This window comes from Peromyscus eremicus, chromosome 6 (genome assembly GCF_949786415.1).
Source record: "Peromyscus eremicus chromosome 6, PerEre_H2_v1, whole genome shotgun sequence".
NCBI lineage: Eukaryota > Metazoa > Chordata > Mammalia > Rodentia > Cricetidae > Peromyscus > Peromyscus eremicus.
In genome coordinates, this window is record NC_081421.1 from 12966232 (window position 1) to 12984664 (window position 18433).

Below are 18433 nucleotides of genomic sequence, written 5' to 3' on the forward strand. Positions count from 1 at the left end.
TTCCTGCTGTGGAGAGACAGAGCTAAGTGGATCCCTGGTGCTTGCTGGTTAGCCAGCCCTGGTGGAGAGATGCTCATGAGTAGAATTCATGGAGCAGTGGTGGCCCGGGAGTAGAGAGGCTGCATGGAGGGCATGCAGTAGCTTTAGCAGCCGAGAGTGAAAGCTGGCTGACTGCCAGCCCGGAAATGGGGACATAGATTTCACAATCACAAAACAGCTCCACTCTGCCAACGACCTGCATAAGCCTGGAAGAGGATTGCCCCTTCACCCACCCTGATCCTTCAGTGCCTTAGCCCCAGGTAAAGCTTGACTTTGTTCTGTGAGACTCTAAGCACAACCCTTGATTTCACTAAACTTCTGAGCTAGTTGTTGAGGGCACAAAGTTTGTGCCATTTCTGTTTATCAAGAGAAAACGGACGTAGGGTGTTTTCAGGGGTGCAGATGGCAAGTTGCCCAGGGAGCAGACTCCACCCAGTTGGGCTTGTGGGCAGGAATAGCTTTAGCTGTGCTTGGCAGCTACAGTGTAGGCATGAATTTCTCCATACCACACTCTCCTGGGGTCCTTGCTTTTGCATTTGTGGGGCGGGGGCAGTTCCTTTTCTTATGCTAAGCCATAAAGGTTGAGACTCTTCTTCCCAAGCACACAGCAACTTCCTTCAAAGGTTGGAAAGGCTCTCATGTAGAATAGATTGCTCAAATCAGCTCATCTTCCAAGTTACAATCAGGACTGATGGCCTTTCTACAATGGCACATTTACAGTTAACAAACAAAGGCAGGAGATGCCTCTGAGATGGAGATTTCCACATACCAAGTTTATTGGGAAATGTAGGGAGATGAAGGAGGGGAATGAAGGAATCATGTGGGCAGGAGGAATACTTCAACTACAATACAGTCCCAACAAATATTCAGTCAATCTGTGTCCGTATCAGGGGATGGTCTTGAGTTGAAGCAAGCAACAGGTCTTTGCATCCAGAAAAGACATTTGCTTAGGTGATTCTCTCCAGTGAAGGCTGGTGTAGGGATTCAGCAGAGACTCCCAGCTGTTGGTCCTCAGCAGGATGAGGCATGGATGGTTCCTGAAGGAAAGGGCAAGTGGGAATGCGGAGGGATCCAAGACAGGCTCCACAGCATCTTACTGAACATCAAAGAAGCTCATAAGCCCATATATGGTGGTGCATGCCTGTAATCCCAGCACTCAGGAGATGGAGGCAGGCAGATCATTTGAGGGCAGGCTGAGGTACAGAGAGACAATTCCTCTTGAACAATAGAAGGGGAAGTAGAGGGAAGGGAAAAGGAGAAGAGACATAAGAGGAGGTGGTGGAGGAGAGGGCTAGGTAGTGGTCTACTAGTCTGACATGGACTTCTCTGCCAGAGGGGTTTATCAATAGAGGTTTTAACATCTGGTAAGGATGCTGCACAATGGGGTCCAATATAGCATCAAAGCAACAACAACAAACAACAGACGAAGTCTGAGTGCTTTGAGACTTCCAAAGCCCTTGTCCAGCACTACTGGCTGCTTCTGAAGTCCCAGCCACTGCTGGCTCACCTGTGCAACATTACTGCAGAGACCATCTGTGTATTCTGTGCCTCAGGAAGAACACGCAGCATAGGGCAATGAATGGCCAGTGCTCGGGGGTGCAGCACTTGCCCAGCACATGCAGAGCCCTGCCTTCTATCCCCAGCACGGTGAAGAAAAATGAAAGCATGGAGTAGTCTTAATCACTGACTTCTATGTGCTGGATGCAATTGTGCCCTTCTGTTGCAAGGACAACATATACATAGCAAGTCTAGATCTTAAAAATTGTAGAAGTAACCAGATGTAGTGGTGTACGCCTCTAACCCCAGCACTTAGAACACAGAGGCAGGTGGATCTCTGAGTTCCAGGACAGCCTGGTCCACATAGTGAGTTCCAGGACAGTCAAGGCCACATTGAGAGACCCTGTATTGAAACAAAACAAACAAACAAAAACCGCAGAAGTATCTTGATCTAATCTTCATGACTTTACCTCCAAAGGTCAACTTTCCTCCGTTCTTATCATCTACAAAGCACACTTCTCTATTCCTTTGAAATCACACCAGTGATGAGGGGCCTTTTAGTCCAAAGATGAGCAGATGCTGCAGTTGATTATCAAGAGAGCTTTGGTTCTTGCCTATGAGTCTGAGGTTATTGCATGACAGTGTGGAACAGACACCAGAGTGCTAGGGCACCTGGCGGAATAGTGAGTGTAGTGTTTGTTTTTTTTGTTTTTTGTTTTTTTTTTTTTGAAACTTTTTACTCTTTGGGAGGTCTGCCACCCAGCTCCCAAATAAACACACAGAGACTTATTCTTACTTATGAATGGCCTGCCTTAGTTTGACTATTTCTAGCTAGCTTTTCTTAATTTAAATTATCCTATCTACCTTTCGCCTCTGGACTTTTCACCTTTCTCTAGTCTATATCTCTTTCTTTCCTTCTTACTCCATGCTGGCTGTGTGGCTGAGTGACTGGCCCCCGGTATCCTCTCTCCTCCTTTTCTCACTCTTCTCTCCTGTCTTCCCCTCTTACTTATTCTCTCTGTCTGGCAACCCCCACCCCTCTCCTGCCTAGCTATTGGCCATTCAGCTCTTCATTAGACCAATCAGGTGTTTTAGGCAGACACAGCTTCAAAGAGTTAAACAAATGCAACATAAAAGAATGCAACACATCTTTGCATCATTCAACAAATATTCCACAGCATAAATGAAGTATAACACACCTTCAACTAATATGCCACAAAAAGTGAAGGTAGGAAGTGAGGAGAAAACTGAGAAGGAATAAGGAAGACAGGGCTTTGGGGCACATAGGACCTCTGTAATGTGGACAGCAGAGGAATATTTCCACATCACGAATGCAAGTGTGTTCAGGATTGGATTAGTCAAGACTTTTTTCTGTTAGTATTCTGTGTCTGTACTTTCTTTTAGACATTGGTAGGCATATTGGTAATAGAGTGTCTTTTTATAATAGTGTCTTCCTGTTGCTGTGATAAAATAACAGACAGGAGCAAATTAAGGAAGCAAGGGTTTGTCTCCCAGGTCGAGGGTCCAAAGTCCACCACGTCAGGCACGTCAGTGACAGGAGCCTGAGGCAGCTGATCACACTGCATCTGCACCAGGGAGCACAGCCCACTTTTCCCCCTTTTTATTCAGTCTGGGACCCCAGCTTGTGGAATGATGTCATCCACAGTTAAGGCAGATCTTCCCACCTCACAGACCTGCGGAAGGTGTGTCTCCTGGGTAACTCTGGATCCTGTCAAACTGGCAAGCAGTGTTAACCATCACAGAAAGCTTATAGTATTTTAGCATTTCTGACTTCTCCCCTCATGCATATCATTTTTTTTTACCAATATTTCATTTCCTCTTTTCCCCTTTTCTCCTTCCTTCTCCCCAACCCCCTTTCCTTCAGCTTCAAACTGGCCATCTTTCTGTTTCCACCTCCCAAGTGCTGAGCACAGATGTTCATGTCATTAAGGCCAGTTTACTTAATATTCCTGAGTACATATTGCTGTGTTAACCTTTAGAGACAGTGTTCAAGGCATTCATCACAAGGCTCCCTTTCCGTCTTCCTAACTGGGGATGCGGTGTGTGGGGGAGGTACGAGCCTCCATCATCAGCCATGCACAGGGCTGAGAGTCCCCATCTTTCTCAGGAGTTGACTCGTAGCTCCGATGCACTACACTGTCTCAGGCTGTTTGCACTGCTGTCCCAAACAGGAGCACCTGATTCTCCACAGCCTGATGTTTCCTCTTTCCACCGTTGCCAAGTCAGAGACTAATGAACAGCATTCAGGTGTTTTCATCCTAAAGATGAGGCGGGGGAGGGAGGGAGGGAGGGAGGCAGAGAAGGAGAGATGGGGAGAGAGAGGGAAGAGGGGGTGCTTTACAGATGATAGGCAGATAGGTAACATGATTTGGACTGCATCTAAATCTTTTCTGTGTGTTAGAACAAAGCAGGTGGGAAGAGCCCTTTGCCGACCCTTTCTAGGGCCTGTCAGGTGCCTCGTCTTTTAGCAATTGGGGATCAGTTCAGTGGCATACAGGATTACTGAGGACGCCGCTAGCTTCTTTTTAATTTATTTTTCGTTAGCACACACATAATTAGGTTTCACTATGGTAGTTTTTCAAACATGATTTGTCTTGTTTCTCTCGCTCCCTCTGCCCCCCTTTGCTCTTCTCCCCTCTACAGCCTCCTCTGGGCTTTTGTGTGCCAGTGTCCTTTTGCCCCCCTCCCGCCCCCCTTCTCAACACCTCTCCTTCCCTTTTCACCTCCCGTCTGATTTCAAAGCCTATACATACTCTCCAGTCCCCTTACTTGTGTACATATGAGTATGCAAAGCTCCTAGTGCCCTGACTGACAGTCAGTCTTAGTGCACGGTGTGTGTGTGTGTGTGTGTGTGTGTGTGTGTGTGTGTGTGCGTGTGCTTTGATCAGTCTTGGATTCTGAGTGTCCGTGTGAGCTGCTCACGGGGGTGCTGTCTCATAGTGTGCAGAGCCACCTCCCACCATACTCTTCGGGCTGCACCCAGATGAAAGCGGCTGGAACTTGTGTGGGAGGCGGGGATGGGGATGGGTGGAGGAGTGCTCACCTCACTTTTCCGTTCTCTGAAGGCCCAGATGCCATTCATGACACACAGGCGTGGTAAACCTGAGGGCGATGCATTCACACAACTAAGAATTGAAGAAATGAGAGGGAATCTGACTTTCCATAAGGCAGTGGCTGCACAGGAAGTGGGTGTCTGACGTTTAGGGGGATAACAGAGTTCGGAGTGTGTGCGCAGGAGCTTTCTTTGGGCAAAGGCTAGCACTGATTATTTCGCTTATCTGCACTGGCTCATGCGTGGTGCTGTGGAGATGTGTGTATGAGTAAGGACCACAGGGACAGCAGATAAAGCTTGGTGTGCAAGGAAACCTTGCACTCAGTTCCCATTGGTCTTATATCAGGAAAAGGAGCTGAAGATGGTAGGCAATTTAAAAACTGGGAATAGGATTCTCACAGGCACAAATTAAAAGTCTCTGGAGAGAGACCAGCAGATGCTTCCAGCAGCAGAGGAAGAGTGGGGTGGGTCCCACAACTTGCCAATGACAGGCAGTGATAAATGTGAAGATTCTGTTTGTCACTAGCCATTTTGGAAATCTAATAACCATGGAATAAACTGGTGACTGTATGAAGAGATGAAGCATAATAATGTCTGTGATGGAAAATTCATTCAAAATTATTTCACACTGGGTTTTATCTGTGCATGTGTGTTATGAACAGGCAAACAAATCAATTAAGATGTTAATTCAATATGCATGGTCTAGAAATTTGAGATTTAAAAAAAATGTTGATTTTTGGATACAAAATAAAGTCTACCCTGTCTATCCTGGGTCAAAAATCATAGTGGTCCCATAACCTAGTTTTGTGCATAGTTTTGACACATACTCACTCCATAACAGAATTATAGGAAACAAGAGACTGTTCCCCAAAAGACAACTTAAATGATCGTAAAGATGAATAGCCAGAAGTGTGCAAGCTGTCTGGTCTACTGTGCAGAGAGGTGCTCAGAAAATGGGATTTTATTAGTGTTTTCTTGACTTTTACTTTTAAAAACTAAGCACAGAAGCTATGCTTGTCAAAAGGGAAAAATCGGTGTCTGTGCTTTATTTCTTTTTAATTAAAAAAAATGTGTGTGTGTGTGTGTGTGTGTGTGTGTGTGTGTGTGTGTGTGCAGAAAACAGTGGAGGGCAGCAGGTCCTTTTGAGCTGGAGTTACAGGTGGTTGGGAGCCATTTGATCAGGTGCTGGGACTTGAATTCGGGTCCTCTGGAAGAGCAGTCAGCACTCTTAACGGCTGTGCATATCTCCAGCCTTTGTGTTTTGTGGTTCTAATTGTAACTGAATTGATGGCATTGTCCACAGGGTTTAGGGCTGTCACTTACTTTTAAAAACCCGTTCCTTCTTCTTGTCCTATCTCCATTGGAGACACATTGGGTAAATTGTGTTTTCCTGGGAAGTTATTGAGTTTATCGGGTTTATTTTCAAAGTAATCACACGACTTCCACAAAAGTTGATTTAATGGTTTATTCCACCAAATTTTGTAGATGCCTGTGTACACACAGTGAAACACCTCAATAGATTTTGATCCTGTTCTTGATGTTTGGTGACATTATCCCATTCCTGAAAACTATATGGTTAAATTAAATTCACACTATCAATATAAAAAAAAATTCCTGAATTCTAGAACAAAAATGAACAACAACAAAACCCCACAGCATTTCAGCTCATGAAAACCAAAAACTTTCTTCATAGCTTAAAACAAGCCAACTGAATAACGCAAATGTTAGTAATAAACAGCAGCTTGAAGGTAAATGAATGTGGATTGTTCACATGATGTAACACATAGATTAGTCATAATCTCCAGAGAAGGGGTGTCTGGACAGTAGCCGCTGGGGTGGGGGTGGGGTGGAAGGGGGTTAGCAGGAAACCATTCCTTCAAAGGTATTTTCTCTCCGTATTGATGTATCATTGCTTAATTTTAAGGAAGTCATGATTATTTGCCTTCAAACGATACTTAAAAGCAAAGTCTGTAATAATTTGAAAAGACTTTCAGGTCAAAATGCCAGGTGAGTGCTGTGGTGCTTTGAGGCACACGGGAACCCTCACCGAGCACCGTCAACTATGGCGCACAGATCTCTTGGATCCATAGAGCAGAGAGTTCCTGAACTGCCTAAGCATGAAATTAAAGTCAGACTTGTTTCCCACTTGAAATTTCCTGACTACAAATATACTGAGTAAATTAATGATTGGCTTTGTCAGAAACTGAAATACTGAAGTATCACTTTCTTTTAACACAGTGAATCCACTTAAAGGGTGTGGAGTAAGAGAGTATAAGAGTCTTATACCAATAAAAGAGAGGTCCAAACTTTTCAAAAGAATTCAGTGGAAAACTCACTGAAATGAAGTCACACTCACTGAGCCTGGGTCCTGTATCTCAATATTATTATTGTTGTTATTTTAAGTTTGTGTGTGTGGGTGTTTTGCCTCCATGTTACATCTGTACACCAAGTGCATGCAGTGCCTGCAAGAGACCAGCAGGGTGCTTCAGGGTCCCTGTAACCGGAGTTCCAGACGCCTGTGAGTCACCGTGTAGGTGCTGGAAATGGAACTCAGGTCCTCTGGAAGAGCAGTCAGTTACTTTTAACTGCTGGCCATCTCTCTGTCACAGGATGCTATTATTTTAATGGATAAGAAAAATCAAACGGAGCACGTCAAATCAGTTTATCTTGCTCGGGTATTCCTGATTCTCCAACAAGTTGCTCCTTTGGACGTTGAACACTCTTAGGCTGGTTATCCTATCCTCTCTGTTCAACTCACACTATGGACTTTTTTCCATGGTTCTTGGGGAAAATGAAGACTTCTTAGTTTTGTTGGAAGACCCTTGGCAATCTGGTTCTCATAAATCCTTCAATTTTTTTGTGTTTACTGTCCTGGTTGGTTTTTGTCAATTTGATACTACTTAACATTATCTGGGAAGAGGAACTTCGGTAGAGAAAATGCCTCCATCAGATTGGCCTGTAGGCATGTCCGTAGGGCATTTTCTTGGTTACTGATTGATGTGGGCGGGCCTAGCTTACTGTGGGTGGTGCCGGCCCTGGGCAGATGGGCCTGGCCAGTATGAGAAATCAGGCTGAGCCAGCCCCGGAAAGCAAGCCAGGGAGCTGGGTTTCGTAATGAGTCTACTTCAGTTCCTGTCTCCAGGTTCCTGCCTGAGTTTCTGCCTCGGCGTACCCAGCTGTAACCCAAATAAACTCTTTCCTCTCCAAGTTACAACAGAAGCAAACTGAGATACTTACCTTACTCCTAGAGTACTGTTTTAGCCAGGCTGAAATACTCTCATTTTTTCAATTCGCTCTCTCACCTGCCATCCTTTGTAAAATCAAACTTTCTCCTTAAAGCCCTGTTTTTAATTTTTCATTCCACACTCCTCTTCTGTGGAGTCTCAGGTTGAGTGTAACTTCTTGGGAAGGTCCTGCTGTGGCTCCCACAGACCCTTCCTCTCCAAGTTGCTTTTGGTCAGTTTTTTTTTTTTTTTTTTTATCACAGAGACAGGAAGCAGATGAGGACACACACGCATCAACATCTCATACTCTACCTCGTGAAATGTGCAGTGATTAAATATCAGCTGAAAGTGAAAACTGGGTTCTAACTCCATCCTTAACAGGTCTGCCACCCACATCACTAATTTTATTATTATGTTTTTGCATTTTTATTAGAAAATTGTTTTTAAAAAATTCTCTGGGATGCTAATGAAAGCTTCCTACAGCACAGACACAGAACAACTCCCTGGTCAAGGTCCTGGTCTGCAGGGTAAACAGTGTTAATTGTGTGTGCTGCCTTCTTTGGGGGGAGGGCACAGAGAGGTTGTTAAAAATACTGTATTTGGCCTGGGGAGACAATTCAACCAAAAAGTACGTTCCTCAAAAGCATGAAGACCTGAGTTCAGTGCCTGGCCCACAAGACAGTGCTGTGTGTGGGCACACACACACACACACACACACACACACACACACACACACACACCCTCAGGTCAGGTTTACAGCAATTCGATTCCTATACAGAATACGTTTTGGATGAATAGAAAACAATTATGGAGCAAGTGGAGGATTTGGGATAGTGTTTCAGCAGCTATCGAATATGGGGATTAAATAGGTTTTTCAACTCGTTGAAAAAAAGTAGACATGCAGTAGTGTTATGAAGGCAGAGGATCTACTAGGGGAACCAGGGAAAGGCAGAGGATCTGGGCACAGAGAGTTGGGGAGGGTTAAGGGTAAGAGCAAAGGACTAGGGCATATATGTATGGAAATTCCATGATGAAACTCATCACTTTTTAATGCTAACCTAAAAAATTAATTTAAAAAAAGTGTTATCTATGACTTTATTTTAGTGATTTAATTTTGTTTTTAGTCTTTTTCTTTTTTAAATAACCTTGCAATTTGATCGCTCTGTGGTAACTGGGGAAAAATCAGGTTTACAAAAGTTGTAAATACAGTGTGAAACCATTCAAGTGCTTTTCAAAGATGATTTAAGAGCTTTCAAACAATCAGCCTTACCCTGTGTTAAACTAAGAAAAAAAGTTTTAAAAAGGCAAAAGAGCTCCACCTAGTGGTAAACAGAAGAACTGCCCAATCTGTATTCCCTAATTTGGAACAAAGCCATTGATACTGTTTCTGTGTCATATGGAATTAGTCCATTTAACGAATTATCTATTTTTTTAAATGATCTTGTTTTTAACGTTGTAAGGTTTTAACAACTTCTTTTCTACATCATCCCTTCACACTGTCTGTGGTGGGGAAATCACATCTAACAGTAAGGCCCTCACCTCTAGGCTCTGAAATCCTGCCATCCTTTGGTTCCTGGTTAGGCCACACCCCCCTCCACCAGACTGCTGTCCCCAAGGACCTAGCACAGGATGGCAGAGATAAAGCACAGCTTGAGGGACGGATGGACTCTGTGTGCACACAGAGGACATCTGTCTTGGGCCTTTAACTCCCTTTCACGCAGACATTTCACTTTACAGAATCTTTATATATTCAACTCTGCTTTGGTGCCTGCTTCTCTAAGACCCCAGACTAACGTGAGATTCCCTCTGAAAGTCACATGAAAAATGAGGACTTGAAGACATGAAACTTAGATTCTAGTGTTTGGACTGCCTTATTATCAGTGTTCAGTGATGAAAGAGCAAGTGTCCTGGGATACCAGTGGGCCCAGGAGCTCCAAAAGCCACAGGTAGGGTTTCTGACATAGCCCCCCACCGGTCACGATGGACAACAGTGATGGATGAGTCAATGCAAATCCCCTTCTAGAAATACACTTCTGTGAAGAAGAGCCATGGGTGTCATCTCTGTATACACAGAGCGCATCATGTTGACTGTTACTACGCTTCACCTTAAGTGTTGGCCACGTTCCCTCTGGGGAGCCAGAGTCCACTGACGTTATCACGGGAATGGGGTGCACATCCTTGTACTGTCAGCGAGCACTGTCAGTGGGTGGCGTGGAGGGACAGGGGGTTTACTGTTCCTGGTAGAAAGGCCACGGTAACTTACACCTCCTGGAAACCGCAGAAGAGTCTGGCGTCACACTGCTCTCTGTTTGCTTGTCTCCCGACACCCACATGGTGACAGGACCCCAGGGAAATAAGGCTTCAGGTCACCGTGCAGAGTGACAGGAAACAAAGGCAGCATGGGGTGGAGAGTTCTGGCGGAGTCCCTGCTGCTTGGCTGGACAGTCCCCTCAGGCTGGGGTGAACCACGTGCCCTTCTGCAGCCCCAGTTTCTTTATCTGGCAGAGAAACCAATCTCTTCTCTGTCACAGTTTTAAGGCTTAAATAAAACAAACCATTTGAGGACATTCAAACCAAAACACATTTGCCTACTAAGTTTTTATTATTAATTTTAATTTTATTTTTATGAAATTACCTGCTAAAGAAAACAAATAGGTATCTTAATCTTTTATTAGGTTTTTATTTTTTATTTTTTGCAGTATATGCTAAGAAACTTGATTCTTTTTCCACCCCCCTCCACCTCTGCAGGCTACATTGGCCTCGAACTTACTACATAGCCAAGACTGGCTTGGCCTCCTTCTCCTCCTTCTCCTCCTGCTTCTACCCGCTAGGTGTTGGGCTTACAGGTGTGGGCCACCATGCGTGACTCAGAGATTTCTTGGAAACATTCTGAATCAACTATTTAAGTGGAAATATTGGCCTTACTTTACCTTTGTTCTGTAAGGTATATGGATTATTTAATAATAAAGATTAGGTCACTTAATGGCCATTTGGAAGGTTAGGATGGAATAAGTACAAATTCAGTTGGACAAAGGACCTGGAGGACCAGGAAATCAATGGTAGAAGGAGGCCGCTTCACACTGCCTGACTGAAGCAAAGAGCAAAGGAGACAGCCATCTTTGTCTGTGGACAGCAATGAATAATTTTCTCTAGTAATTTCTGGTGTCCTTTCATAGTTTTTAACAAACCATTAATAATTCATCTCTATAAATTATATTTTGAGGCCATATTCTCAATGATATTATATCCTGCATGAACTATTCATTTGTAATCGAAACACAACATGATAGCACTTAGCTTTGATCTTTATGTCTTAGGCAATTGCGATATGTATGACATTATTATGAAGTAGCTTGATAGCATATCCTGCTTAGTCCAAGCAAGAAGAGAGCGACAATCCAGAGCTTTTGGATGTGCATGTCTTGGGGAGCACAGGAGCACGCAGCTCAGGCTATCTAAGGAACACCCTTTCTCTCCCTTTGCCTTGTCCAAGCTTTATATTCTTGGGGTAAACTCTGACCAAGGCTGTCTTTTGTGCCCATTCCTTGGTCCTCAGATTGTGAAATATCCTCTACAAAATACCAGTTCTACAGAAGATGGGCAGCCCCTGGAAAGAGGCTAAGCGATGCTGGCAAGAGAGACAACAGGTACCAAATGCCTGACTTATTCCTCACCTGTCAACGCTCTTTTTGTCTGTGATGGTTTTATTTTCCTCATTTTCAGAGATCGTATGACAGAATTTAGTCAGATAGCATCTCCACATGCTTATTTTACCCCTCTCTGGATATGCCATATAAGGAAGACAGAGCATTAGTTATCAAACCCTGAGGGGCTGGCATTTCTTGTTCTTGGCATGGCTGCTTAGAACGATTGCTGATATGTAGAGTTGAGGCAAGATGCATGGGAGCACTGCAGTTTGGCACCTGCCTGGGCGAATCATAACTGTATCTGCTTTTCTTTCTCCACCACAGCCGTTATCAACAAGAGCACTCACTTCCCAGGGATGGTAGATGGCCGTGGAAGTGAAGTCTAGCTCTTTGTCTCTAATGAAGCTCTTTGTGGGCATATACAAGTGTGGCTTCTGAGATAAACTCTCTGCGTATTGTTCCTTTGAGAATGGCTCTTGCCACTGCTTTAAAGTGGTGATAACTAGAAAGGAGGCAAATGTGTCTAATATATATATATATATGTATGTGTGTGTGCATATATACATATATATTAGAATATATATATATTCTGTATATATGTACATATATACAGAAAACTCTCAGTTGCGGCTCTCATCTTTACCACCTTGTGTATAATACCGTAATATCTACTTTACCACCTTGTGTATAATACCGTAATATCTACTTTACCACCTTATGTATAATACCGTAATATCTACTATTTAGGCAAGACAACCTGTCTTGCTTTTCTCACTTATTGTAATATGTAAAACATTTTACTTCTTCAGGTTTTTTTTATTATTTATGAATTAATTTTTTATTTGTTTTTTTATTTTTGAGACAAGGTCTCACTTTATGAACAATGCCCTCCTACAACTCATTAGCCTAAGCTGGTCTTATATTAGTGATCTTCCTACGTACTGGGGTTATAGGTGTGAGTCACCATATCTGGCAACGTTTACTTTTTAAGTAGTTTTGAAATGTTATTTAGATAGACAATTTATCTTTCTGTTCTCAAAACATCTATTCCAACAAACACTAGAGGGCATTCATAGCTCTTCTCAAAAATGTAAAATGACATTGCTTAACAAAGAACTGAGGAAATCAAGGTTTTCTTCACATTTTTATCCTTGAATTTTTATGTTTTTACATACACTTCATCCAAGTTTGATAACTACGCTATTAACATATCCCTCCCTGGCCTATAGGAACTCATTTTTCATATTAGGTGAAAATCTAATGAAAGTTAGTTAAATTTCAATGCTGTACGTGAAATCTTTTAAAAGTGTGACATGCTCAAGAAACTGTCATTTGGGGGTTTGGGTTCTGATGTTGACATCTGTCCGCTGAGTACTCTCGTTTGTCAAACTTGACGGCTCACCATCTTCAGGAGTGAGCTAGTGCTGTCCTGAGCAATGGCAGTCTAGCCTGTGGAGAAGGTCCAGGAAATGCAGGAGGCGGAGGTCCTAGAGAGCAGGAAGGGAAAGCAAGGGAAATTCCATCAGATAAGGGGAACTGGAGATCAGTAGAAATGAAGTCTTCGATTTTATCTGATGTGACGTTCCCAGGCTAACAGTGTGTGTGTGTGTGTGTGTGTGTGTGTGTGTGTGTGTGTGTGTGTAGAACTGTCGAACATTTATGGCTCTTCTAAGTTGTTATCCTTCTACTGTCTTGTTTACAGATCATTCACGTCACTCTGCCCCATTCTGACCTGTTTCTTAGTCAATCAACCAGCATCACATTAGAAAATAAAGGACAAGCCAAATTAGACATAAATGGAAAAGCTGACCTGCTAGCGTTCCACACCAAGTCAAAAGAACATGACTTTTGGATTGTTTAGTAGAACATATCAGGGCACCTGTGGTCCCAGTAGGCTGAGGCAGGAGGATGATTTGAGTGCTTAAAGCACATAAGTTTGAGACTAGCCTGGGCAACAGAGCAAGTCTCTGTCTCAAAGCAAACCCCAAACCTCCCAAACCAAAAGTAGTAAGTTCAATTCAATGTTTTTTTTTTTTAAGAGGGATGGGGTGGGGGAATATTTACTGATGTTTGCTGACTATGTCTTGGGTACTCCCCACACTGAAACATGCCTGCTGGCCTCATGTTGACATCAGCTACATTCCAGATCAGCATTGTGGACCCAGCCAGCTTCCTGTGTGTGGCATGAACATCCCCAGCCTGGTGAGACACTAGGCTTCTTCAGCTGTGTCTCCTTTGGTCTCTTCAGTCATTACACTGTTACTGATGTTTCTTTTCCTATTACTACTGTTGTTAAAATTCTCTCCAAGAAGCACATATATGCTTCCTGTAACAGGAAAAACAATGTTCTAAAAGTGATGGCTGTGAATTGAAAAGTATTATGCTGGGCCAAGGACCACTAAATTCTGGGAGGCCACCTGCTCTTTGGATGGCTTTTGCCAGTGAGTTTGGAAAGCAATTAAAGATGCTTACTTTTTTGTGTCATGTCAATATCAGAAATTAGGGGAGGCATATGGAACTTGCCTTATGCCCTTTTATTTTTTTAAAATAATTTATTTATTTTTATTTTATGTGCATTGGTGTTCTGCCTGTATGCATGTCTGTGTGAGGGTGTCTGATCTTGTAGTTACAGACAGTTGTTAGCTGCCATGTGGGTGCTGGGAATTGAACTCATGACCTCTGGAAGAGCAGTCAGTGTCTTAACCACTGAGCCATCTCTCCAGTCCCAAAATGTTTGTTTGTTTGTTTAATATTTTTTAAGATTTATTTTATTGATTATGTATCCAATATTCTGCCTGTATGTTTGCTACAAGCCAGAAGAAGGCACCAGATCTCATTATGGATGGTTGTGAGTCACCATATGGTTGCTGGGAACTGAACTCAAAACCTCTGGAAGACCAGTCAGTGCTCTTAACCACTGAGCCATCTCTCCAGCCCTGCCTTATGCCCTTTTAAGGAGGAACAAAAATAAAGGCCTCAAATTTATAGGGACTCATTTATGTGAAGATAATAAATTCTCAAGCTAATTTATTTATGCAAATATTTTTACTGTAATGAAAATAAAATGTCCATGAAAGTTCTGAGCCATTATAACAGAAAATTACTTATGCGCATTCTTCATTAGAACTCACAAAGTCCTTAGAATGGATTTTGGAATTGTGGACAAAATTGCATAGGGAGATTGTGTGGACTCCTTTAGGACAGTTCAAGTTTATTATCAAGAAAAAAATGCACACCAGATACTGTATACCCTTTGTTAATTAAATGATGTATAACCCAGGTGTGTGTGAGTGTGTGTTTGTATGTATGTGTGTGAAACACAACAACATTTTCATGCAGGTTATGTGTATTTAATGCACTTTCTGTGTTTCTAAACACTTTATAGAGTTACTATTATAATCATACAAAGTACTTTAAATATTCGAAATTTTATAACACACACACACACACACACACACACACACACCAGGTGGTGCATGCCTGTAATCCCAGTATTTAGGAGACAGAGGCAGGAGGATTGTCAATTCAAGGCTAGCCCGGGCTGCATAGCAGACTATGTATATGTGTGTGTAAATAACTTGCTGGGTATACATATAGTATGCAAAAAAAATCTACAAAATATTACCTCAAAAAGCAAATGAGCATGTTTGTGTCTGAGTAGATTGTAGAAATAATACAGGCAGGACTCCGTACTTTTGAAATAAGAACAATGAATATTAGATTCACAACAAGGCCTTTTAGATAGGTAACACTCAGTGTGTATGGGATGCATGGCTGGTCTTCACATGCCCTGCATGGCTGATGTGTCTGCTTCTAACTTATCACTGCTGTCTATTACCCTCCTATCCCCTCTGTCTCCATGCTCCTCTTTTCCTCTCTAGGCTGAAAAAGTTCTAAGATAGGGGTACTTCAGATTTGCCCATTGTTTCTCGACTCTCTCAAAAAATGTAGACATAAATGAAATTAAGTAAAGTTATTTCCTTTATCATTGATGAAGTCACAACGACATATATAAAAGAATGTTGGCTATTATAAATATTCCTCCTTATGACTGTCACGTTTATCAAAGTTTCTTTTTCTTTTTAATTGTGTGTGTGTGTGTTTGTGTGTGTGTGTGTGTGTGTGTTTGTGTGTGTGTGTGTTTGTGTGTGTGTGTGTGTGTGTGTGTGTGTGTGTGTGTGTGTGAGTGCCTGGAGATGCCAGAATTGGGTCCCCCTGGAGCTGGAGAAGTGATGGGTGTTCATGAGCCTGATGTGGACCCTGGGAACCAAACTCAGGTCCTGTGCAAGAGCATGCTCTTAACCACTGAGTCATCTCTCCAGGTCCACTTCATATTTTTTTTGAGCATCCAGAACTCAACTCTTATGGTTATTCATGGGAACAGTCTGCACATTGCTGTATGAAATGTGAGTACACACATTTCCTCGTGCATGTGGACAGAGGACAGGCCAGGTAACAGCCTTGGGCATCGGGTCTCTTTGCTGTTTCCTGCTTTGCATGCAAGCCTGGCTGACCTGAGTTCCCACGGTGTCTCCCGTCTCTTGTCTCTACCTCCCATCTCTCTGTAGGAGCACTGGGCTTAGAGATGCTTGCACCACGTGTCTGCCCTCTTATGTGGGTTCTGGGGATTCAAACTCGGGTCTTTTCGCTTGCACACAGCAAACGCTTTACTCACTGGCCATCCCCCCAGCCCCCAGGATAAATTCTTATTCTTTTCGTGGTGAGAGCTGTATTTTCATGTGGACAGTTGTAGGATCCAGGCTCCTTGAGTCTGGGGACAGGCACTCTCTTTTTCCTTTGCTTGACTCCAAAGCCCAGGCGACTGAGCACTCTATTGTTCATGAGGGAAATGGGCTCCACGTTGACAGTCAGAACCCATGGGTCACAAACCAAAGCCCTGATAGCCCCATTTAAGGGTTCTTTGTAGGGTACCAGTCCACTCTTTGACCCCATCCAGCCCTGGCCACACAGGGAAGTTAGGGATGAAGAAGCTTCTCTTCTTAAGTTGGCCCCCTTGCCACACACTGTCTTCACACACAGCCAGCCTTGAGAAGTTACTTGAATTTTGCTCAAGGTCAGCATCACTCTTTTTACTTGACCTAAATTATTTTCCGTGTTGGGCTAGGAATGCTTCCAAATTAAACTACATGAGATTAAGGAGAATCATCCTCTTATTTTTTTTTCCCCCAAGAGCAATGCACTGGGGTTGAGGCAGAGTGCACTTAGAGGTGACCAGTGCAGGCCACTCTGTCCTGCCAGAAACCAGCCTCCTGTTTAATTGTTTTCCTGTCTCCAGAGATGGCCACTGTAAAGAAAGCCAAGCAGGAAGACACATAAGTCATCATCTTTGGAGAGGAGAAATATGTGTTATCTGAGCAGAATGACTTGAATCATCATTTGCAAACGACAGACTAATCACCGCGGTATGTTGAAACAGAACACATAGCGGGTTAATAGTCGTGCACAGTTTTCTTTGAATTTTTGCCTTGCCTTTGTTTTGTCTTCCTTGTGGGAAAAGACTGCTATGTATATATCCCGAAGGATTCTAGAGAGTTCTTTCTTGGTCCACACCTGGCTAAATAATCTTTGGCACTCTACAGCTTTGGAAATAATTGGATTTATTGACCGGCAGGGTGGGGGTGGGGGTGTCAAAAGAATCTAATCTATCTTTTTTTTTTCAGGCAACTAAATGATCCGGAAGAGTCGAGAGACTGGAGAATTTTGCCAATTAGAAAACAGACACAGCTAAACCACATCTAGAGATGTTTACCCAGGAAGTAACAGAACAAATAAACAAAGCAGGAAATATCAAGCTGTACTTTGAAGAAGTATGACAGTAAAAATAGGAAATGACTCAAGTGTACTAGGCAATAAGAATGATACTAAGATAAATTTTAATTCATTTGTTCTATGAAGTGCTATTTATTCATTAAAACTAATGCAGATCTATTATTTCCTCAGATAAAAATTCACAGTGTGTTGTTACATGTAGATGAAAATATATGCAGGTGTAGTATATGTCTATACATTTCCACATAGAGTACTTCTGATAGTTGTGGGTGATTAGGAATATTATTTTTGTTTATGATTATCTATGTCTTTAACTCTTCTCTACTAAAAACTTAGATTGAAAAAGCATGAAACCCAAGTACTTAAAACTGTCTCCCATAGATTTTCCCCATTTCCTTTTATCCTAGTAAGATGTATCTTAGCACGCACGTGAGTATAGAAATCAAACATTGTTCTGACCAAACCTACACTACATTTGAGGATTGGAATTGAGGAAGGGGCTTGTTGTTACTTCTGCTCAATGTTGTAAACTCTTCATTTGGTGATGTTTCACTGTCTGCCGCTTCTCTCTGCCTGCTGCTTTTATTCTTTTACTTTTGCTTGCCATGTACGTAATCAACTCATTCATTAAAGCCCCAAGGGTGGCTATCACAATCCCTCTCCAGTCTGTAAAGAACAGATGTAAGATGTATCATCGACAAATAAACACAAATTCCTTTACAATATTGGTAAGAGAAAGGCAAATAACCAATATGACCAGACCCTGCACAAAAGGGGAAAAAACAGAAATGACACAAAACGTTTGAAAAGATACCAGTCCTACCAGTGACCAATAAAATGCAAAGCAGAGTCACAAAGAGGTACGGTGAGATTCTACACCTCCTCTAGAGAGGTGCTGATAGAGCAGAGACCCTACACCCTGATGGTTAAAAGGCACAAAAACTGGAAAACCTGAAAGGATGCAGTCGTGATGCAGATTGTAAATCTTTCCTCCTACCAGTTACATTACTGTTTTCAGCCCCAGGGGAACGTTTATGCCTGTAGCTCACGAGAGATGTCCAAGAATAGCCCCAGATGCTGTGTTTATGATAGTCCCAGGCAGGGAGCGAAGCCCATGTTCAGTGGAAGGGGGCTTGATGAACAAACGCTAGGGATTCACGCTA

At 42.8% G+C, this 18433-nt stretch overlaps 1 long non-coding RNA gene across 2 annotated transcripts in view; it reads left to right on the forward strand.

Moving 5' to 3' along the window:
• LOC131912903 (uncharacterized) overlaps nt 1-17391 on the forward strand; it is a 28894-nt gene extending 11503 nt beyond the window's left edge. Inside the window, exons 3-5 of one of the 2 annotated variants that reach the window (XR_009379738.1) lie at nt 11390-11480; nt 16777-16903; nt 17162-17391. This is a non-coding gene — a long non-coding RNA (uncharacterized LOC131912903). The remainder of the gene's footprint in view (nt 1-11389; nt 11481-16776; nt 16904-17161) is intronic. The other variant, XR_009379739.1, reaches the window with a different exon arrangement.
• The last annotated feature ends 1042 nt before the right edge of the window (nt 17392-18433 follow it).